Raw genomic sequence first — 24,459 nt, forward strand, 5'->3', positions numbered from 1 at the left:
ACGGCTCTTCGACTCTCGCGCAGAGACGGTGCCTGTAAGCGCTCAATATAGGCTAAAACATATTATTATATGCAAGACGTTTCTTGTACTACGCGAAAATTAGGGTTGCCGACCTTTGCATACTTCGTCAACTAACAAAAAATAGATTTTAGTTGGGATCTTAGTGAAATGTAAGCTTCTGATTTTAAAGAAAGTGTAGAATATGCTTGATTTTTTGTCTTTTTTTAAACAACGAATATGCGATACAGCTTTTTGAATTTTATAGCGTAAGAATTTTTTATTTTTTTGACAATATTTAAATAATATTTTAGAAATATGAATAGTTAAAAAACTTTTCGGTAATTAAAGTGTTATTAGAAACAAGGAAGTGTAACCTAAGTACAAAAGAGTCAGGTCATAGGCCTAGCTTCTAACGCTAGTTCAACCCTACGCCTGCAGGCAAATATGAACGAATGTAAGTTGACTTAGAATAAGTATGTTCTGCAATCGAGAGCTGGCCAGTGTTAGATCATAATGTGTTGAAACAGCATGTGCGCCGCCCGCTCAACAATGAAAACAAATCGTTTTCAAAACTAAATTTCGAAAATCGAACGTTAATCCAACCACAGACGATGACGTGGCGCGAAACGGTATTTTTATTTTTCGAACGCGCGCCGATTTAAGCGCGCGCAAAAATGTGACTTTTTGAAAACCGAGTTTAAAAAACGTGTTTTTACGTGGCGAATATTTTTTTATCTTGGCAAATAAAAATTGTAATTTAAATACAGCGGCGTGAAATTGATAAAAAGATTTTTAAAGTTTCGCAACGCTTGGTCAAATTTAGTGTTTGCGATAAGGAATTTCGCGCTTTAATGTGTAGACTGTTTAAATTTGTGAACTTTTGGTGATAAAATAACGTTTTATTAATTTAAAAAGTGAATTAAGGACTTTCAAAGTGTCGGATCAAACCGGAAGACAAAGGTTTGTTGTGTTATTATATTACTTTATTCTTTTTTTTTTAAGCAATAGCCTAGACTTTCTATTTCTTGTCTGTTTTTATAAGAGACCATTTGTCCTTGTGTTTCAGCCGTTTCGTTGCGGCACTCGTGTTCGCTAAAATTGCGAAATAGCCGATATTTATTAGACACTTAAACTTAATCCGCGACTGTTTTAGAAATATGTAATGCTGTAATTTTTCTGAATTATCTTCTTTTAAATGAGCATCGGATAGGACCAAATGGCGGGAAAGAGGGGAGGCCTTTGCCCAGCAGTTGGACACTTATATAGGCTAATTAAAAAAAATAGAAAAAAAAGAACAGCGGGCTGGTTTTAAGGGGTTTGAAAAATAAAAATGGCGAACGGCGTGCGGAAAAAAAGTTTTTTATGTTAAGTATACCAATTAATTATAGTAAATACCTATGAAATTAGAAACGTAGACGAATTTAATTTTGGAAAAAGAAATAACCTTGTTTTAAGATATGCCAATTACAACTAAAAGCTAGTGAACCTACTCAATAGCTTCTTAATATCTTTTTTTAGTATCTAAAATTCTTAATATTATCAATAAATTGCTACTTATATTCATAACCATGATTTATACTACTCTTTTAAATAAATATTTTTTTTAAATAACATGTCACATTTACTACACGCAATTCATGGAATGTAAGATTCAGTATTTACCTATATTATAAATAGAATAGTTAGGTACCTATTTAAAAAGTAATGGAGCCAAAGAATAATATTTTCATTATTTAGACAGTAATTTACAAACTTTATTAAAGAAAAATTGGGAAAACAACTTTCCTTTTTCCTTTCCTTTGCCCTGAATGATATAAGTTATCTGATCAGGTAATTTTTGTTGACAAAAAGCTTTTCACCCAACACTAACTTTGTACTATATTTTACTTGCAATATTTTAGATAAATTTAATACAGTAAATTGTCCGTTTCCCGGAATCGTTTTCGGAGGTCGCGGGTTCAAACCGCGGCTCGTACCAATGAGTTTTCTTATGTACGAAATATCATTTGGTTTGGGTGAAAGAAAACATCGTGAAGAAACCGGACTAATCCCAATAAGGCCTAGTTTCCCCTCTGGGTTGGAAGGTCAGATGTAAAAACGCTTTCGTAAAAACTAGTGTGTACGCCAATTCTTGGGATTAGTTGTCAAGCGGACCCCAGGCTCCCATGCAAAATGCCGGGACAACGCGAGGAAGAAGGAAAAACCGGCCAAGTGCGAGTCGGGCTCGCGTTCCAAGGGTTCCGTACATTAAGTCTGACTCACGCTTGACTGCACATTTCTAATAGGTTTTCCTGTCATCTATAGGTAAAGAACTATTTTGTGTATTTTTTTCAAAATTTTAGACCCAGTAGTTTCTGAGATAAGGTGGGGGAATGGTCATTTTTTGCCTATTTTCTTGAATAACTGCTAAACTATTTATCCTAAAATTATAAAAAAATATATATTTAAGATTCTTGCAATGAGCACTTTTATTTGATATGTAACACGATATAGTTTGAAAAACTTTATTTTTTAATTTTCTCATTTAGCCCCCAAAAATGGCCTCCATATTTAAAATTCATTTATGTACGTTATACGTCCATCTTTGGGCCACAAACTTACATATGAGTGCCAAATTTCAACTTAATTCGTCCAGTAGTTTCGGAGAAAATAGGCTGTGATAGACGGACGGACGGACAGACACACGAGTGATTCTATTAGGGTTCCGCTTTTTTCCTTTTGAGGTACGGAACCCTAGTAGTTTCGGAGAAAATAGGTTGTGACAAACGGACGGACGGACAGGCACACGAGTGATCCTATTAGGTTTCCGTTTTTTCCTTTTGAGGTACGGAACCCTAAAAAGGAGGAAGGAATGAAAATATAAAGTTTGTAATGCTAATGACACTCCCTCAGTTCGTTCCGTTCAATTTGGTTCAAGTTAAGTTCGTTCCGTTCAAGTTAAAGTTGGTCCAACCAATTTGTCAGTAAATAAGAACCAAAAAAACTATTACTCATCGTTTGCTTTTGGGTGCAAGTACTAGTGTAAAGACAAATATATTATGATTAATTCTGTCTATGTTTGAAATGAGACAGTCCTTTGACAAACTTTAGCTCAGACTGTAGTAGTGGTGATATTTAAACCGACATAATAAATTTACAGTTTAGCGAGAGAAAACGACCGACTAGAGAGTAGGAGGTTTCCTTCGGTTGGTTTTATGTAAAAATTAACGGCAGCACGCGAACGCATGCGCAGAGTTATGTAACGCAGTTTTAAAACAACCCGTTTGCTGCGCGGACATCTCTGCGCGTCTCCATTGCTGCAAGCAACTTACAAGTTTAGTTACAAGTATCTACTTGTAACTAAACTTGTAAGTTGCTTGGTAAGGTATCTCTATCTAGAGATACCTACAGCTGTGTGGAACTTGTGGAAAGTTTCAATAAAGTTGGAAAAGTTCTCGGAAATTTTAGGCAAATAGGACTTAAGGAAACGTTCATTTTGAAAACGGAAAATTGTGACACCCATACAAAAGTACATATGTAGGTAGTTTACGGAGAACGGCCTTCCGTGGTCTGTTATTGGAGTCAGAGTTGTAGGGTGTAAAATACTTGATACTTGAAATACTTGATTCTGTGTCTAAAGACAGGTAACCGCTATTTCTCGTTCCGTGAAACAATGCACACGCGCCACACAACCTAGCCCTGCTCGCACATAATTTACATACATTTCAATAAAACTAGGGACACGGCGGAAAAATTCTATGATGTTACCGAGAATTGGAGGAAGATTTCTCGATACCACCAACCGGTCTCAGGATACAACTAAAACAACCTCTTCCTGTTCAACCTGTGGGTCTAGCAAAGATTGCTATCGTACATCGAAAACGCCAAACAAATCACGATTTAAAAAAAATTAAGTTTCACCAACAAAGGCAATAACAAATTAAAGGGAACTTTTTATCTATGTAAACAAGCAAGCATATTACAATTGACTCTGAACGATGATTTTTATATTATGGCGGTTTGTTTACATAGTTAGCAAGTTCCATAGAATGCCAATTTATAGACTAATAACACACTTGTGTATTATCGGGTTTGCATATGTATCGGGATTTAAGATAGGTACATACAAGAAAAGTCACAACGCTATTTCAAAATTTCAACATTAGCAATCAAAACGTACGAGTATATGAAGAAATTAATATCTTGATTATTATTTAAATGAAACTTCTCTAAGTGTGAACACAATTTGAAATCGACCAAAAATGTATTCTTACATCCTTGAACATTTTTATAATAATTATAAGATTCTTTAACAGCAGTCGATCTACCAAGGGCCCGTTTCTCAAAAGCTTGTAACTTGTAATACAAGCGGATGTCACGTTTTGACAGCTTTTATTAGAAAGGGACTTCCACTTGTATTACAAGTTACAAGCTTTTGAGAAACGGGTCCCAGGTAGACAGCTACCTGGTTGATTGACTCCAACTCTACATTTTCAAGCATCCATCTATTTTTCTAACTGTACCGATCGAGGATCGATACGAGGTACAGTTAGCAGCTAGTATGCAAATGCTTTTTTAAACGGGCAGCAAACGGGACGGACTAGTCTCTGGAAATGCGTTTTGTTTAATACGCTTTTTTTATTGAGAAAATTTATGTGATTACGTCGTTATATTCTCGATGTATGTGGTGGCAGTATTTTTTCTTTTAACTTTATTTTATATGTTGGTATGTATTTTTAAAGCTTTACCTACACTACCCTTTTTTTACAGTTCTAATTTTTATTGTTATTTCTACTCTTCACGAGCTTTTTCAATCTCATAAATTACCTGTACAATGCTAAAATAAAATTTCCTGAAATGAAAAAATCAGACAATCAAAACAAAACGTTGTCGGGATGTAGTATAAATTCAATATACGCGATATAATCCGTTTTAATAGTTTTATTTCATAATCAAAACAAAGACAAAAAAAATGCTAAAACGTGGGAATCCTAAAACTATTTGACACTTGACGACTACTCCAAACATCTGTTGCTAGGAACATGACTAGTTCCACAGTTTACAAACTAGATGGCACTCTATTGTTAGGTTTTTCCAGTAATAGTGGTTCTTGTCATAACACTCATTGTTCGAGCAGATGTTTTCGAAATGTCAGAAATAGGTTTGAAGAAAATTTGTGCTGTTTAGAGTTGGCCAGGTGGTTTTAATGTGTCATTCCTAGTGGGCACGAGGATTGATGGATGACTCACGTTAGACCGGGCCGGAGCTTCCGGAGCTTTGTTTTCTATGGAAAGCATCATGTGATCACTTGTCATCTGTCATAGAAAAGTAAGCGCCGGAAGCTCCGGCCCAGATACGGCCCGGTCATGGCCCGGTCTAACGTGAGTCGTCCTTGATTCATAAATGGTTTAAAAACACGACGAGTATCGTTAAGATGAGGAATGTCCTGGTAGATTTGAGGAATTCCTGATTTAATTGCTGAATAGAAAAACAAACAGTAAATTCAGATGAAATCTAAACTAGAAACATTACGTGCAACATGGGTACATTGGTATAAAGATCGCTTAAAAGATGAGGTGAGAATTGTAAAATATAAAAGGGAAAATCTCACTAGGATTGACATACTCCCAAACTAATACCAACATTGTTTTACTAATTACTAAGCTACGGTAGACATCGACTACATCGATATATAAATATATATATATTCATAATTAAATAAATTTGAACTATTTTTATAGTCATAGCCAATAGCCACTCCAAAACTCCGAATCAAATATTCGTAATGAATATACAACAAGTAAGTTATAAACAATAAGGACGATACTATTAGGAAACAAATAAAATTATTTTAATGACAACATTTTATTTTGTGTTATTTCAAGCAGAAATACTATATATAAATTATAAACCGAAATAAATGTCATATCTAAAAGAAGCAGTGACCAAGGCCTCCAGTGCCCAGGGCTGAAAAGGGAGACCCGGTCACTTTTTCCTTTGTGTATCACATTTATTAATGTTAATAAGGACGATTTTCAATTGTATTATAGCGCCTTGATAAGAAACGACAGGGTGACAAGACAAAACAAACCTTTTTTTTTCTGAAAAATTACTCGGTACCAAGGTCTAGTAAACTAGACTTAACGGCCGTCAAATAAAATGGACCGACGTTTAAATGTAAAACTCTCAATCAATGCGTTTGCATGCGCGCGCGCATCGCATAAACCAGTGTTTGGCCGCGCTGCCAAAAAACACAAAGGAGCGTCTGGAGACGAACAGTCTTGATACTTTCAAAAAATACTTCATAATCTTCGTGAAACTCAGACCCAGCTGTAATGTATTTGGATGTTTAGCTATGAAGCGGGTTTAAAGTGATACGTTTCGATCCGAGAAGAATGTGTTTTATGACGTTTTCGATAACGTATTTTCTGACCATCCTGTAATAACTTTGTTTTTTACGCATATTTTTCTGTTTTGATTTGACAAAGAATCTGAAATTCCTTACCTAACCCAACGACAATCTGTGTACGAAAGCATGACAATATAAACAGTTTGTTTCCACGAAATGCTGCCGTTTCGACCTACTTTTGGCTATTAAATATCACTAGGTACTTATGCAGTATCAAATAACACTGACAAAAACAACACCTAATAAAATTAACCGAATTGGTTAATCAAATAATGAACCAACGGATAATATATGTATAATAATTTATTGCACGATGAGTTTAGTAGTAGGTTTAATTTATTATAATATGTATTGTGTATAGACACCTAGGTACATGAAAAATAAAAAATAAATCCTTTTTGTATATTTAATATTATAATTTATGTAAATTCTTCGAATGTGGAACGTATTGTGTTTACATTTCACGTATAATAAATATTACTTTTAAAACTACATTTAAGGAAAATAAAGATAATTTAGCAAATATTATCTGTAAGTTTGTTAATAAGTAAAAATAAACAGTGATTTTTGCTATTAACATGTAACCTGTACCTAAGTTTTGGGTAACAATTATTTAATTTCCATTTTATTTCATTTATAAGATAACAATGAACCCACTTTTTATAGTTTTACAAATATTATGATAAAACTTAAAACCTTTTTACATAAAAAATCTAATTCTATACAACTACACAAAAATGTCCAAAACTAGAAACTTACACAATCATGTTAATGAATTACACGACGCCCTAAAAAGTGCCAAAACTGTTCCAGCTGCATATAAAAAACTTTACATCAAAAATAGACACTCGAAAAATGGATGCTCTAATATTTGGAAACGCGTGCACCAATCAGGGTCGCGCTACGCCTGTGTGAGTGCGTAGGCGTCGCTATTATCTATGAGCCGAAAAAATATGGCGGATTGATGCAGTGATTTTGAGCGTGCGCTGATAATGATATTCATTTTTCCTAAGACCAGGTGATTTATTATAACTTTAAGTATTTGTAAAAACGCCCTAGAGTGATGTACACCTCTGTTATTATAGATACTTATTTCTAGGCTCATATGAATAACTAAAGATTTAAAAAACCTTGATATAAAAAAATAAATTTGATACATTTTCAATAACAAATATTTTAGGCAAACAAGAAATTTTGCAGAACTCAAAAACCAAAAACAAAGTGACTGGCTCCCTGACTAAAATTAAAAGACCCGATCCATTGCGCAGAAAATCATCCCGTAAACCCATCAAACTATAGTCCAAAATCTCCAAAATGAATTCTAATAATAATTATGTTTGTTTATGTGATGTGACTATTACTATACTGAGGCAAAATATTTACATAAATGAAAGAAATAACTCAAACAGAACAAAAAAATAACGATTGTCTTGTCTACTTAATTACGTAGTGAACTAATTGACCATAGTTGTGGTATTGACCTATAGTTGGGTGATAAGCTGTAAAACAAACTCCATTTTCTATTTCTGCAGAACAAGAAAGCTTCAAGACAAATGTATTTATGTATAAAAAAGCAGCAAAGATTGCGGCGGCTGCCAAGTGCAATACAAAAATACCCGCTAAAATTCAAGGTTGCCGCAAAAATAACGCTGCGCCGCGCAAAGTGCACCTATCCTGCATGTTGCTCGTCTCGTCACTGTCTGGGTTTTGGAGGATATGATTATGGAATATTTTGAAATTTGAAAAAAAAAAAACAGTTGTCAAAAGTTTTAAAAACGAATTATGTAATTACGAGCTTCTGTTCGGAGGATGATGATGATTGATCAATACTATTCTATGTCCTTTCTCGAGCTTCAAACGAGTTGTCTAAATTCTGCAAATGATACAATTACATATTTCAGGCTCGCTCATACAATACATACTCAATCACAACAGACACCAACACTACACATCATAATCACACATGACACACATCACTTTTTTGTTGTGAAGTTGTAAATATAATATAAATAAAAATTGTATTAGTTAGCATGTCTTAGTTTTGCATGTATTTCTTTTAGCATAGTTTTATCATGTCATACAAAGAAAAGTCTAGTTTTAGAGGATACCCCAAAATTTTTTTTATGTTTTTAGTAATTCTGTAGAGCGGTCACCACGACACAGGCCTAGCCTAGTGTGAGACCACTGAGCTAGTTATATTATTTTATCTTTATCTTTTAATAAACGAATTTTTATTTATTTACTCGTATTTAAACTATCTCCGTCCAGCATTTCATTTAAATCGGTTCAGAGAGACAGAGTTACTTTCGCATTTATAATATTAGTAGGGATTGCCTAATAACAGTCTCTTTTTGTCCCCGTGGTTGACTGTTAGAGAATGCCTTACGGTATTAAGTCCGCTTTTTGTACTTATAATTATATGTGCAATAAAGTTTAAACAAATACAAGTAAATCCATAAGTAAAAAAATGTATGGAAGATCAATGCTTCGCGCCCACTCTTTTCAAATGACACTTTTTTCTACTGACAAAGCTAGCCTGCCAGAGTAAAAGTGCTGATTTAGACTTAGACGGCGCGCGAACTCGCATGCGATTTTAGTTACATTGCAGACTGTTGGTTACGTCCAATTCAACCGACCGATCAAAACCCGCAATGTAATGAAACTCGCATGCGAGTTCTCGCATCGTCTATATATTTACCTACCGCCCGCCCACTAACATATCAAAACAAAAAACTTCCCATCCCAAATATATTTATTATTCGGCAGTTGGCTCACGCCGTCACGCCACGCCTAGGCGAATAAATAAAACTCGCAAATAGAAGCAGCTTCCTGCGATTTCAGTTCTAAATTTAAAATTTTAAAATGGCGGTCCGTCCGGCCGGCGTTTTGTGCATAAAACTGCAGCGCATTAACCGATCTAAACATTAAAAATAGAATTCGCTAGTTAGGGCTGGTGTATGATATGGGAGGTAGCGGGGCGGGTTAGGTGCTTATGAAGTGGACCAAATAACGAAAAATTTTGCTCAAAGGAGTCTTTAATTAGAGTCCATCTACGGAAGATAACACCGCATCAACTTGGTAGCGGTAGATAGGGGGATTGGTACTGGTATAGTGGTTTAACGGTCAAGATTGAAAAAAAAAACACGATTCAAGACTCATCGCCTCCTTAAAGTTCTAAAAATTTTCACAGATGCTGTATTTCTGTTGCCGCTATAACAACAAATACAAAAAATATATATATTTAAGTGGGGCTCCCATACAACAAACGTGATTTTTTTGCCGATTTTTGCGTAACGGTACGGACATTCGTGCGCGAGTCCGACTCGCACTGGGGGCCGATTTTTGAATTTCGACCACTCGATTTCATGTATTTCGTTAAATAATATCTCCACTGCTAGGCATCTAAATTCTACTAATAGAATTGAAATCGAGTGGTCAATACCACTAGATTCCCAATTTCATGGCTCGTATTTCAAAAATTATCATTTCGCCGTTTTCCACCGAATTTCGAGTGGCGAAATCGAGCGATCGAAATTCAAAAATCGGCCCCCTGGGCCGGTTTTTTGAGACCTTTGCTCTATAAAGGGATAGGCTATCCTCTATCTATCTATCTGAGGCATAAGCCTCAGCCAGAATTTTTTTTGTAGCTCTAGGTTTAGATCATGAACGCATCCTAAAATCCATTTACCAATATACATTTTTATAGCACATAAACATTGCATCGGCCGTCCAAACCGCACCCTGGACGATACCTAACAAACACCAGATTGCCTTCTTTCAGCCAGTCGAAATAAACACGATGATATTCACCAGCTCTCACCAACTTCATAAATATATCCACGACTTTCAACCTTACCGCTTTGTAATAAGGAGAATGGTGTGTAGATGTTATTGGGGTTTATGTGTGTGGGTGTGAATGTGTGCGTTAATGCATCGTGTAAACTTGTAAAGAGTTTTCTTGTATACGTTGGATTTAGAAGGCTAGTGCGATGGATTTCTTGGGTGTTTTCTTAAAATGAAACTAGGAAGTGATTTAATATAATATTATATGCCGGTATATACCGGGTGTTGTCTACGGAACGGATCAAGCGACGGCTAATAGTATAGGACCTTAAAAGGGGGCTAATGAAATATTGCTGTATTTATTTTTACACGTTTATCAAAGACAAATGCTGTAAATTAACACAAAAACTTGATTACGCCAGGCAGACTCTTTAAAGGGCAAACAATCACGACAACAGGTGTAATAATTATTATTACAAGCTTTTATTTAATTTGCAATGTAATGTTTGTTTGTACGGGTCAAATCTTGCAAGTTCAATTTAACTCACTTCCCGACTTCCAATGAAGCTGAAAATATGCATACACATGTAAGTCGGGTGACAATGCAATATTATGGTACCATCGAGCTGATCTGATGGTGGAGACAGGAGGTGGGCATAGGAACTCTGTGATGAAACAACGCAACCTAATTGTGTTAGGGTTTTTTAGAATTGTCTCGATGAGTTATAGTTGTCTGTCGTAAGAAAAGTACAGTCAGCGATAAAAGCTTGTACCATAGATGAAATTTTTGACAAAAACTTATTTTCATTTATGTTCAGTTGTATATCGTTGTATCTTGATGTAGGTATGCAGAGTCAAAAGCAAGGAAACGTTTAGAAATCCTACACCAAAGAGCGATAGTTTCTACTCTCCATCCTATTTATTAGCATAAACTCGTATAAAGTGGGTATTCGTTAACAAGTAACATACTCTAGCCGGCACTGGCACTCGTAATACGATAGTTAAAAGAAAAAACAGGTCGCTGGAGCCGCCGACCTCGTGTGTCGAGTTGCATAATATTCTTTGTTGCGAGTTGCGAGAAGGGATAGAAAAACCGACTGGATACTTGTTACATGGTGGTATGTGCAAATGGACAATGAGATGTTCTTGGAGATGGAAAATATTTGAAGGATTATGGGGACAATTTTTGGACGAGGCATAAAGCCAGTACATTAGAAAGAAACAAAAGATATGGCGATGGCGCCCCGCTCAGAACTTACGACGGAACAAATGTTTTGCGCGGGTTTTTACCTGTTCTCTAAATTACTCAAAAATATCCTTCTGTTTAAAATTTTCCTGGTCAAATGCCTAGGCTATAATATATATTAGTGACTAGTGATATATTATATCACTAGTCACTACATAGTATAAAACAAATTCGCTTCCCGCTGTCTGTCTGTCCCTATGTAGGTATGCTTAGATCTTTAAAACTACGCAACGGATTTTGATGCGGTTTTTTTAATAGATAAATAGAGTGATTCAAAAGGGAAGGTTTATGTCTAATTTGTTAACCTGTGCGAAGCCGGGGCGGGTCGCTAGTTTTATGAACGTGAAACTAATAAACGAAGCTAATTTTGAATTTAGTCTAGGTAGGTAGTAGTCCACTAAATTCTAAATTAGCTACGTTTATTAGTTTCTTTTTAACTACTATGTTTATACTTTCTGTTTTGTTTGTTTCTGTTTTATTTTTGGATTGTTTTCTTTTATTGAGGTGTGCAGTGCAATAAAGGTTATTTGTATTGTATTGTACTTTACATGATACTTACTTTTTTCATGTCTACAGGTAGCATTCTCCCTGCTATAGTGCTAAAGTTTTGTGTGCCGAAGAATACCAAATTGTAATTTGCACTTGGTTTCTCAGGCAAAGAGGTTACCTATACACGTCGCGTTCTATGCCTAAAGGGTTGTATGCACATGCAAAAGGACTCATTTCTAAGGGAAAGCCACATATAATAGTTAATAAATAAAAATATGATAGATTAAATCCAAATAAAATCTAGTCACCAAACCAACATCTAACGATAATCGCGTAGGCAAAAAGCACACAAAATGGCGCCTACCAAAACGCCATTGTCTACAACCGGTAGAATTTCGGTTGCGACATCGGCTGCGCGTGAGTCACTGCAACGGGTTTACGAAAATCTCAGACCACTTGCTGAATAGACTAGGCATACACATTTTACTCACTTAACTTATTCACGTCTTTCCTGTAGACATCGCAAAGTTATGAATCAAAAGTAATTTTGACACTGAAGCCTTACAGGCTGGATGTATATTTTCAGTACATACTTGAGACTTCAATAAGAAAGACGGAATATATCTATGTGTACCTGAGTCGTTAAATTTGATTGTATTGTCCACAGAAGTCTCCTTTTTCTAAAATGTGTTTGACCCTCCTATGTCCTGGCTTATGGATCTTTCTATGTATGCATAGGTATAAATATTTGTATAGAACTATATACAAATTAGGTATATACTATCGTCGTCTAGTACCCAACAGAAGCCTTTGAGTGTACTGTGGGGCTAGATCGATATGTGTAATAAAATATATATTTATTTCTATGACATTCCCACACCTTGTCACTTCAAAATCTGTGAAAAGTTAGTTTAAAGTGTGGTTTACTCGGATTTTATCATAACTACAAACCCTCGCGGTATTTGTAACCGTAATAAAATAACAAATTAAAGCGTTGTCTATATGTTGTAGTCTATGACAAAAATGTAAAGCCTAGAGCTTTTATAATGTTCTAGGCTTAGCGTGCGAAGCTACTCACTAATAATAGGGTCAACTTATAATTTTTATTGTATGGTGCTAAATAATATTCTTAAGAAATGTCGAATGCCCATATGTGACGTCCCGCGGATAAAGGTACCTTATGGCCGTTGGCGCTTACGCTATTATTAACGCCGCTCCGCCGCCGCGCGCTATTATTATTGCGGCGCTATGCGACGTAAGCGCCAAGTGCCATAAGGTACCTTTTGCCGTGGAACGTCACATATGTTCCTGTCTACTGGGGCCCGTTTTACAGGGACCTAGGGTCTTCCACTTGTATTACAGGTTACAAGCTTTTGAGAAACGGGCCCCAGTGCCCTGTTTATCAAAAGCTTGTAACTTGTAATACAAGTGGAAGTCCTTTTCTAACAAAAGCTGTCAAAACAATTCTCGTGAAATTTGGTGAGCATATTCGAAAATATACAATTTTTTGTCGGTTTATTTTAAGGAAATTTTTCAAAATGGCGAAGCGAAGACTTTACGAGGTTTACAGCGCCACAAGTTGTATTACTTTCAAAATATCTCTCATTAAACCACAATTAATAAAACTAACACAACCTACGGCATTTTCTAAAATAAAACCAGACAATTTTCAACCGGCTCCCTATTAAAACTACGATCGCTTCCTTATAGCTAAATCTCTTCTGTTTACTCAAAAATAGACCCTATAACTATTGCATTAAAGTCTAAAGACCTAGATTGTAGGCTAATGAATCTGTCCAGACTTGATTTAGAGGTGTAAGCATTTTAATTGATGCTTTTTCTCGACATCTTTATGGGTACGTTGGAGATGGGCCCTGTAGTAAGTACCCTACTTTAATGTTGTATGTGTTCTAAGGTGGAGGTTACGTTATATGTGTAGGGCATAGACTAGCTATTGGCAAGTTCATGTAGATTGTAGACCTATTAACAACCAAACAGCGTAAGTTGTAACAAATTAAATAAGAAAATCTAAGAGAGATATTACGGTTAATTACGGTTTTTTCTTTTAAATAAATATTATTCTTATTCTTATATTACATGTGGCATAAAAAGGGTGTCATTCTGAATCCTTAACAACGTTTGTCCTAAAGTCACTTGCCCTAACTGGTTTGTCCTAATGAGCACATGCCCTAACGATCAATTGACATAACGATTATTTTCCGTAATGTAAGGTTCTGAAAAATGGTTAGGTTTTAGAACTTGCTGCCACAAAAGTGGGTTAGGTTAGGGTTAGAACTACGACCCTCGATAAAAAAAAATATGCTTAATAACATTAGGATAAGTAGTCAATAATTAGGGAAACCAAAATTAGGGTTTTTAGTTTTAGGACAACTGACATTATGACAAACAATATTAGGGAATGCAATGATAGGAAAAAAGACTTTAGGGATTCAGATATAGATCCGCATAAAAATACGTTAACAAATAATTTTTAGGAATATTTTTCTTACTTAGGTACTACCTAGGTACTTACTTAGTACACGTCTTTAACAAAATGTCTATCTTAACTTAAATAACTGAAACAAAACGTACATAGGTACGTTATTTTAAATACTCTCCTTGAGCACTGATAAAAAAATAAAACGTTTGTTACAATTTTCGTCTGATTGTCACCGAAACGTAAAAAACTAAATGTACCATGTTATTTTCTTGCTGAGCTGTAATTAGCTTTTATTTCTGTTAACTTTATCATAATGCAACAATATTTATTAGATTTAAAAGCGGTTAGTTAATATCTAAAAAAATACTAAAATATAAATCTAACAGTAAATAAAACTCAACTAAAAATAAATAAATTAATACAAATTATTTCCTTGTCGTTGCATGGTACCTACAGTAGACTTACGTAGAGTACAGAAAACTTTGAAATGATAGAAGCACGTTCAAGGTGTGACTGATTTTCATTTTTTTCATTTTCATTTTCAGTGGTAACTAAAAACTATTCTAAAATAAAACTAAATTAACCTAAATCTTAAAAAGGCCCCTGCGGCAAGGTCCCCAAGATGCTGGCTGCGTTACCTCGCTGAACTGCCAGACTGAAGTGTTGAGCGAGGTAACTGCCAGGTCTTGGGTCCCCAGTAGCGTCCCTGAGTCTCTTTGAAAGGTCTCCGAGCGACCATGACCTAGGCCAGATTTTTTATTTATAAGTTTATATTTTAAGTGTTTTTATTAAATAAATATATTACAATAGTAAATTATAATAAAAAATTTTTAAAAAAATTGGTTACTTATAAAGCCTCTGATTCAAAAGGTTATTACTGTTTGTATTGCCTAAGTATCTACTAAGGATAATATCCTATCTTAGGTAATACCTGAATTCCATTCCCGGTCGCAATTATTCATTTAACTGACTTTAATATGCATGAATACAAAATAACAACGCATACAAAAAATCACGAGCGCTATTAAAAAAAAAAACAAAACGATACAGGAAGAACTTTCCTCTAACAGCGCGCGGCAACGCACGGAACTAAAAAGGGCGCGAACGACCTCACCCCGCTTTCTTTCCGCCCGTCCCTCTCGCACGCGCGCGTTCCCGCACCTTTTTTGGCTCTAAAAAGGGACGGCAAGAAAAAAATGGCCGACGCACATGTGCGCGCGCGCCGTATTCGTCTTATTTTTCGTAGGTCGTTGCCTTCGGGTATTCGCATCGTTTTGCGGATTTTTTTTGTCTTGCTCTAGCTTTTTTGTCTGTGTGCGGGCGCGTGGGTGAAGATTTATTTGTGTGCGTCTAATGTTTATAGGTTTTATTGGTGGTTTAGTTTTACAATTGTTGATAGGAAGCTTTTATTAATATTGCAGTATCTTAGTGTCATTGATGACAAATATTATTAGTGACTTTGGAATTTGAAAGTTACTTCACGTAAATTAACAGTCTGGAGTTAATATTTTTATTTTATTTATTTTAATATTTGGTATGTAAATTTATTACCAAAATTGGGAGCTTATTGTACCTACTTACAAAAAGGGTACATTGTCAATTTTATTAAATTAATAGTATAGATGTAGCTCAGCTCCTACCTACATATAACTATGAATCGCAACTTTTATTGATTTTTAAGCTTGGGTCATTGCTGATCTGATTTCAAGTAACTTTTTGTATAATTAACAATTAACACATACACAATATATTTTAATATTTTTTTAAGTTATTGACCATTTTCAACAAATCCATATATTTCAGTGATAGATAATACATAATTATCAATCTTAATCATCTCTTCGCCCTAAACATAAAATTTGCAACAAGGAACAAAATCGGTTTAATTAAGGCAGTCAATTAATAAAGGAATTTTCTAATCAAAGTGCGCAGTAAAAAGATTTATCTCGTGCGCGGGCGCAAGGGCCGCCACCGCCGCAATACAGGGTGGCCAGGGTAAAAATAAAAATTAAATTACATATTTTGAATTTATAGAACGCAATAAGCAACAGTGGTATTATTTTTATAATTATTTTGTCGCTTTATTTGTTTATTATTTATGTAATTGTATAGGTAATACATTGTCACTGTGTATTGTAGCAATAAAAAAACGTCTTATAATTTTTTTGAAGCAAAAAAAAATTCATTGAAATAAAAAATCTAAATTTAGCAGTTATTACAAATTAATTTAAAAATCGATAATTAAAAAAATAAACACGAAATGTATTTAGAAATGTATTTGTCAATTGGACTATAGTATAAAATTACACGATTTATTCATAATGTTTTAAATTACACAAAGCATTATTCATTGTGGTTTATTTAGTTAAACCATTTTGCATTATTTTATAATTTATACATTTATTAGTAGGTACATTTAGTACACATAACTCTTAATTTTTATGGATCCCATTTTTTATGTTGTTTCTACAATAAAATTAAGACTAAAATAAATACTCATGAAAACTACATCAGTAAAAAAACAAAAATTATACTGAGCAATGACAATGCAGCGAATATAATATTACAACCATCACAAGCATTCGCTAATATGTGTTCGGGCATTTTTATTATATTTTTAATCAATTTATTTGCCTTGAAATATTTCTGAATGCCAGCGAGTCGATATATTCACTTAAATACACGTTTAATATAAAAAAAACTTATTTTATGAATAAAAAAAATAAGAATAAGTACTGAATTTCTATTATCCCTTTAAATTACGAAAACAATGTAATCCTTAAGTGGTAACCCTGAACGTCGCCGTTAGTAAAGTGAGGGCTAATTGGTATATCGATATCGATAAAATTTATCTTAATGCTTCACGGTATTCTTCTAATTGGATTCGATATAGATTAATGTTGCAGTTCTGCTGATAGATGGCGCTTTCTAATAAGTTGCAGATTAGAAAGGAATAGATTTGTTTAGAAATTTTGCATGCAACTTTGAAGGCTCGAATGTAAGATAAAGTAGTTTTTTCGCAACGTTGCACTAAGTATTTTATTTTAATAGTTTGAATGTTTTATTTAACTGGATTAGAGATTACTTAGTTGGTCTTCTTTGTTACTCCAACACCTGAAATGAGACAGAAATGACATTATTTAATATTATTATTTATGAATATTATATTAGATGGAATAAAAATTACACTATGACAGTTAATAATGGAAATTAAATAATAAAATACAAATTATTATGTACCGTCGTACATAGCTAGTTTAATTTAATTTTACAATCTGTTACTACTTACTTGTATTTTTTTTTTACCTGCGTCAATGTTGATATTTTAACTGATTGCATTGCCATAATATAATGTATGTACCTGTACTTATATTTCTACCACCTGTTCTGTTTATTAGGAATATGAACTAGACACACGCGTTCAGTTCGGATAAATGAAAATAGATATATTTTTAAAAATAAACAAAAATCTAATTAATTGGTAAGGGACATAAAGTATTAAGCTGTTGACAATGCAATGTTGGAGAAATATAAAAAAATATTATCGACAACTGTCACATCACTCGACCTGCACGCATTTATTACGGGCATTGCTGATCGACGGAAAATAGGCTCCATTCTAAGTTCCTATTAGCGGGGCTCGAACCTAGGTTACCTAGGCCTCGGGATAAATCTGTCGGCTACTTTATAGGTTTGGTGAAGTTTATTTTCTTAATTAGTATTTTTCTCATTAAAAGGCGGGTACTTTGTACTTGACAGGTCACGTCAAGGTTAATGAAGTACTTTAGCTTAGGGGCCAATTCTAATGAGTTCATTTTGATGTCAACATGATATCTAAATAATGTCAGTTTTCGCTCGTACTTGTTCGTGAAATAAAATGTAAATTGTGTACAGTTAGAATGAATTGGCCCATGGGTTAGCGATCCTACCTACGTAGCCGGTGGTCCCGGGTTGGAATCCCGTTTTTTCAATAACGGCGTTTGTGAACTTAGTCTATTGGTCAGTTCTAAGATAAACTACTAACTAAAAAAAATTAAACGGGGACTATTTTCCTTCCTGGATATTGAAATTATTGAAAACATTTTTACACAATTTAATGTACCGCTCTGTATTAACCATAGGTTAGTCAAGTCATAATATACTTTATTCATGTAGGCCTAGCAACAAGCACTTATGTACACTTATTTACATTTTTCGACTTTTTGGTTATTATAAGAGTAGGCAGCGGAAATAAAATTCCATATAAATTAATAAAATATAATTTACTCTTAAATTAAATATTAATATATTAAAAAATAATATTAAATTAAATATTAATATTAATATAATAAATTAATTAATTATTAATTTAGTTTTTATTAAAGTGGTTAATAATTAAAACAAATCAAACGAAGGATCTTAGCGGTCGTTAATATATCTACAAAAATTGTAGACTATACTGTTAATATCAGAGAGGAAAATAGAAATAAATAGGTAAAATCTACATTTCCATGGAGAAAGGGTCGTGGCCTTACCTCTTAAGGTAGGAATTTAAATAATGGAACTATGTATTAGCGATGTGACGAGTCCACTTTTTTTCAATTCGAATCATTCGAATTGATTCGGCCGCTGATTCGAATTCAAAATCGAGTTGACTCGACTCGACGATTCACGTGGTTCGCGACAAGGTCACAGGCACAGGCGCGGAGCGAGTTGAGACGGCGAGTTACGCGGCAGTTGTTGTAAAAAGAACCTTCAGGGTACGGAATTAAGGTTTATTTTTGAATGGCCATACTAGCACTGAACTCGAGTTGGGATACTTGGGATGGCGAATCAAGCGGCCGTTGTTGTAAAAAGAACCTTCGGGTCACGGAATTAAGGTTTATTTTTGAATGGTCATAGTACCAACTCGAGTTGAGACGGCGAATCGAACGGCAGTTGTTGTAAAAAGAGCCTTCGGGCTACAGTATTAAGGTTTATTTTTGAATGGCCTTAGTAGCAGTGTGATAGCGTTGACTCGGCTCGGCGAGTTGGCGAATTGACGATTCATTCGCCGAGTTAGCTAGTGGTCGAGTTGAGTCGAATTGCCAATAGTCTTGATTCGAATTAACTCATCTGTAGGCTGATTCGAATTATTCGAATCAGATAACTCGACTCGCCCATCGCTACTATGTATTTAAAAAGCTAAATTACTTACCATTGCATGCGGCAGTTCATGCTCTGTTTTTCTTTGATGAAAGTTCACTTTGCTGGCCGGCCTGGTCCTAAAAAATACAAAAAAAAAATAGGTAGGTTCTTACTTTCATTTCAATATTAAGTTACGTAACTTCTATCCGATAGCCATATTGAAGTAGGTATTTATGAAACAAACATATGAATTGACAGTTAAGTATTCAAAAACTTTAATAGGAAATTTGATTCTAGGTTCTAATAAATTCATTATTTTCTGACATTACAGTGAAATGATGTTGTATTAATATCTGTACTTTTTTGACTAATATTCTGACCAAAATCTGTAAAATAAAGGTAATAATAGTTAAAAAGCTAAGGTCAAAAATTTGGTTAAAAATAAAAGAATAATACAATTGACCATTACAATGATTGTGTCAAGGTTCAATATATAAAAATATTAAATTTTACAAGTTTCACTGATATCTTGCTGTCAAAAGTTTTTGGTTAACTTAGTTCCATATATTTTATCCAAAACGACCCTTATTTATGTATATAATTAATGTATGTAAGTTTTACTTATATTTCGCTTTCGAAAATATTTCTTGGTTAACTTAGTCCCATTTGAGCCAAAACAACCCTGAGAACAAAAATTACCCTATCAAACGTTAGCGATAAATTATAATTGCAATAGATAAATACCTAAGACGTCGGGCTAAGTCTAGCTCTTATCTGAAACAGAGCACTAGTTGGTCTTATCTATTTGTGTGTCTGTGTGCGTTCACGCACACAGGGGAGTGCTGATAACGTTATAACAAACAAATACTGGCCACACAGTTTATTTATAAGATGGGTCGTATTCATAGACCGAAATAAGTTTTATGTCAAAATGTTAATTTTTGATACAAACTTTATTGCTGACTGTACTTTTCTTTCACCAGTCCATTTATATTTCATACCCATAGATATGATTGTAACAAATCCAAACACAATGAGGATCGTTGTTTTATCACACAGCACACAGTTCCTATGGCCACCTTCTGAGACCGTAATAGGATCAGCTTGATGGTAATTCAGCATTATGTATCTATGTGAAGTTTTAGCTCAGTCAAATAATAGTAATAAATTGATTATGTTCAAATTAGTGCGCATTATAAATTTTGATACAGGAAAAGAAAACGCTAATACTGCGAGGAAATGTCGCCAGCATCCTTGGTACAATGCCTCAAGGTCCTATTTTACATTTAAGCTAGTTTTTAATCTCTTTTAGTAATTACCACTGTGTATATCTTGTTTGTAAATAAATGAATTAAACAAGAAAAAAAAATATACTTAGGTATGTTTCACAAGTTCGACTATAGATACGACGCTCGAGCTTTTTTCCTGCGCGCGCGCCGAGGTTATCGCGGAAAAGTTAAGAATTTTTCAAAATTTTATCTACTCACACATGCACACTTACACGCACACACCCAACTAGGGATGTGGGCGCTTCTTAAGAAATCGTAATCGAGCGAACGTCTCGATTTAGCGAGCGGCAGAATCGACTTTCATAGAAAACTTATCTGCTATTAATGTTTGACAGTGGTTATTATTTAATAGTCTTTTGGTATTCTTTTATGTATACGAGTGATTTTTAGGGTTCCGTACCTCAAAAGGAAAAAACGGAACCCTTATAGGATCACTCGTGCGTCTGTCTGTCCGTCTGTCACAGCCTATTTGCTCCGGAACTACTGGATCAATTAAGTTGAAATTTGGTACACAAATGTAAGTGTATGACCCAAAGACGTACATGTTATTTTAATAACTCTTGGTCATCGATATTAAACTTTCATGAGACGTATTTCAAACAGTTTTGACGACAACGGCCCGAAACATATCGCCAATAGCGACTAAAAATTCAAGTGAGTGAAACCGATGTCGTATAAACAACTCTTGGTCAATTAAATTTCCCCCATATCAAGGATGTTTTGCTGCTATCTAGCCTTTGCTTCTATTTTTTGACAATACCAATACAGTAGGTATACCACAGAAAATATTAAAGAGGTTAGAACGGCTATCGCGCGCAGTTAGTATCGGAACCGGTGTCGCCGCTCGTTCCTCTCCACATTTCCACATTTCTCGCGCAACGGTAGTAAAAACTTGTGTGCGTGGTGAATGGATACGCCTCCTTTAGACAGATTTGATGTCTGGCTTCTTAATCTGAACGTTATTGTGGCGCAAAAGGCATGTTTACGTTTTTCGCTCAGCGCGGGCGAGTACTAGCATGCGAGCGTTTGCTCATAACCGGCGGCGACACGTACCCTGCTCGCATCGCCATTCTACTTGTTCTGTGAGGTATACCTTATAAAGAAATGATGGACTTAGAATGAGGTTTACAACACATTATTTATGGCAATCCTATTCTAAACAGAAAATAAAAAGTGAACATAAAATTCAATAAATCAAATTTTTATACCATTTGAAATATTTGTATCTACTGTATACATAAAAATTGACGTAGTAGAACACATATACGTTACATTTTTTCCCCGTTAAATGTACAAATTATCAAAACATTTTTCTAATGCAAAGAAAATTACATATTAAGTCGTGACTATCGTAATGTATTCAATTCACTTAAGGAATGGTTATTGTCATTTGATGCTACAAAGTACATACTATTTTATAGTCCTGTTTTGTTATGGAAAAATACGCGCATAACCAGTTTGTAAAATATGTTTGTTCTTCTTATAAAATGCTAAGTGTGTGCGATGACCAATGTCACGGGTTGGTTGGTTACCTAGTTGAAAAACACATAACAAATAAATGTATACAACAAAGTCATAAATGATGCCAATTAATGTATAAGTACAGTCAAAGAATTTAATTTCCTACCCATTTTGGATTTTGTCATACTGCCAATAGTATGAGGTCTCTAGCGACTTTCATATTGATTGTCACTGTGACATGGTACAAAATGGGTCAGAAATAAAAATTTTGACTGTACATTGTGATCGTTTAATCTCAAGTAGTGCTTAGTTTTATTAGTGAGAAAAATATATATCTATAAATAAAAAAATATAGTACAATCTTTCACAAATCGATCTATTCCAACAGTAGGCTTTAATTATTTATTTAAAATTTGATTCAGGCAGCAAGGTCCATATAACAAATACCTTACAGGCTAATATATACATATTATACATTTAAAAAAATTAAAACTGAACACTATTTATGCGACAAAACGGCGTGGCTCCCTTGAATCGTCTGCTCTTGTGTCGGATTCAGCAGTTTCACTGGTGGCATGTAAGGACCTACTAGATATTTATGTGTCTGTATATTATTATGTAATTAAATAGATTTTCTACATTTCATTTAAGTTTCAGTAGATACACACACTACCATATCCTATTATGAAATTAGGAAGAAATTTACCAAAGTTTCTAAATACATCAGTTTGTATAATTGTTGAACTTCTATTTTATCAATAAAAGTTTGATTGATTGATTGATTGAACGAAGATTCGGCCTTTCTAATACTTACGTAAAAATACCTATTAGATATAGGTATGTAATTTATCATATTACAAACAGTATATTAGGTACAACAACTTGCAAACATAACAAAACCTCAACAAAGTCTTACCTAAATAATCACTACAAAAAAGTGAAATAAAACAGGAAAACTGCTTATAAAAAAAGGTTTAATAAAATAGTTAGAAAATAAACTTAAAAAAACATAATGCATTATCTAAACTTAAACTAAAATAAATTAAAATTGAAATAAGAGTTTGGTCTGTAATCTTTTTCAAATCGTTGTATAAAAGCAAATTTTATTTTTTTAAGCTCAAGTGAGCTTAATAAAATTTAATATTATACCAGTGTCTCATTAAAGGGGCCCACTGATTAACAGTCCGCCGGACGGTATCGGCCTGTCAGTTAGAACAGAAATTTGACAGTTCCGAACAACTGACAGGCCGATACCGTCCGGCGGACTGTTAATCAGTGGGCCCCTTAACTGTCCCGTTTGTATAAATCTAATAAGAATTCTTATTAGATTCGATGTCTCCTCACTATGAACCAATAAAGTAGACCAAGGAGCTCGACTCTCCCAATTCCTTTACGTCTTAAAACACAAATCGGCTCATTGCAAAACATATAATATAATACAATTAATAAGGTTGGTTTTCGACTGATTAAGCGAAGAATTTAAGGCATTACATATAAGTAAAAATGCATTTTTTCGTTATAAAAAAGATAATAATGCAGCTCGTTTTAATGGAAATTTTATAACTTGGCGCTGCTCCGGACGGTTGTTTTTTCATACATTTTGCTCAAAATTTTCCACTGTTATGTAATGATTTTTTTTCATTGAAATTTTTGAACTTTTTGTGTAAAATAGATCATTGGAGATAAGTGTTGTACTTAGCCTATTGTTGTAGGTAAGTTTCTGTTTTTTTTTGGGTTTTTCATTAAACTCTCATATATACTTAATTGTATTTTTTGTAAACAATCATTTCAGTTATCAGCCTTTTTCTATGTCACCTTAAGATACAAAGGTTGTTGCGTAGTAAAATGTATCTGATGTTTGCATTTATCTATGACTATGCACTTATTTTCTACGTGGCTTGACTGAATGAATTGTGAAAAATTAAGTCTGTTTTTAATCTTTTACACTAAAACACAAAATACAAAGCAGATAAATGTTTATAATATCAGGAAATAATAATAAATTAATAAAATGTTTAGAAAAGCTGCTAACTCTAATGATTATTTACTGCAATTCATTTACTGGACTTTAATAGCCATGTGTTTCATGTGTTATAAAGTCTAACCTCACTTTTTGAAATGCATTATTTTTATCTAAACTAAAATATAATAACTAATCTACCCTCCAACAGATGTCGTTACTGTGCGATACTAATTAGAATTTTTTTAAATAAAGTTTTACGCGTTATGTCTCAAATTAGATTTACATACTTAATAT

The 24,459-nt window shown here is 34.1% G+C and overlaps 1 protein-coding gene across 11 annotated transcripts in view; it reads left to right on the forward strand.

Moving 5' to 3' along the window:
- LOC134658372 (zinc finger and BTB domain-containing protein 24) overlaps positions 1-24,459 on the forward strand; it is a 133,370-nt gene that overhangs the window by 11,456 nt on the left and 97,455 nt on the right. The window contains exon 1 of one of the 11 annotated variants that reach the window (XM_063514023.1): positions 355-960. The exons of 9 other annotated variants lie outside the window; for them this stretch is intronic. The gene's annotated coding sequence lies outside the window, so the exon portion shown is untranslated. Of the gene's footprint in view, positions 1-354; positions 961-23,894; positions 23,915-24,459 lie in introns of those variants that run through there. One more of the 11 variants, XM_063514024.1, reaches the window with a different exon arrangement.

The sequence above is a fragment of the Cydia amplana genome, chromosome 22, assembly GCF_948474715.1.
Source record: "Cydia amplana chromosome 22, ilCydAmpl1.1, whole genome shotgun sequence".
Classification (NCBI taxonomy): Eukaryota; Metazoa; Arthropoda; class Insecta; order Lepidoptera; family Tortricidae; genus Cydia; species Cydia amplana.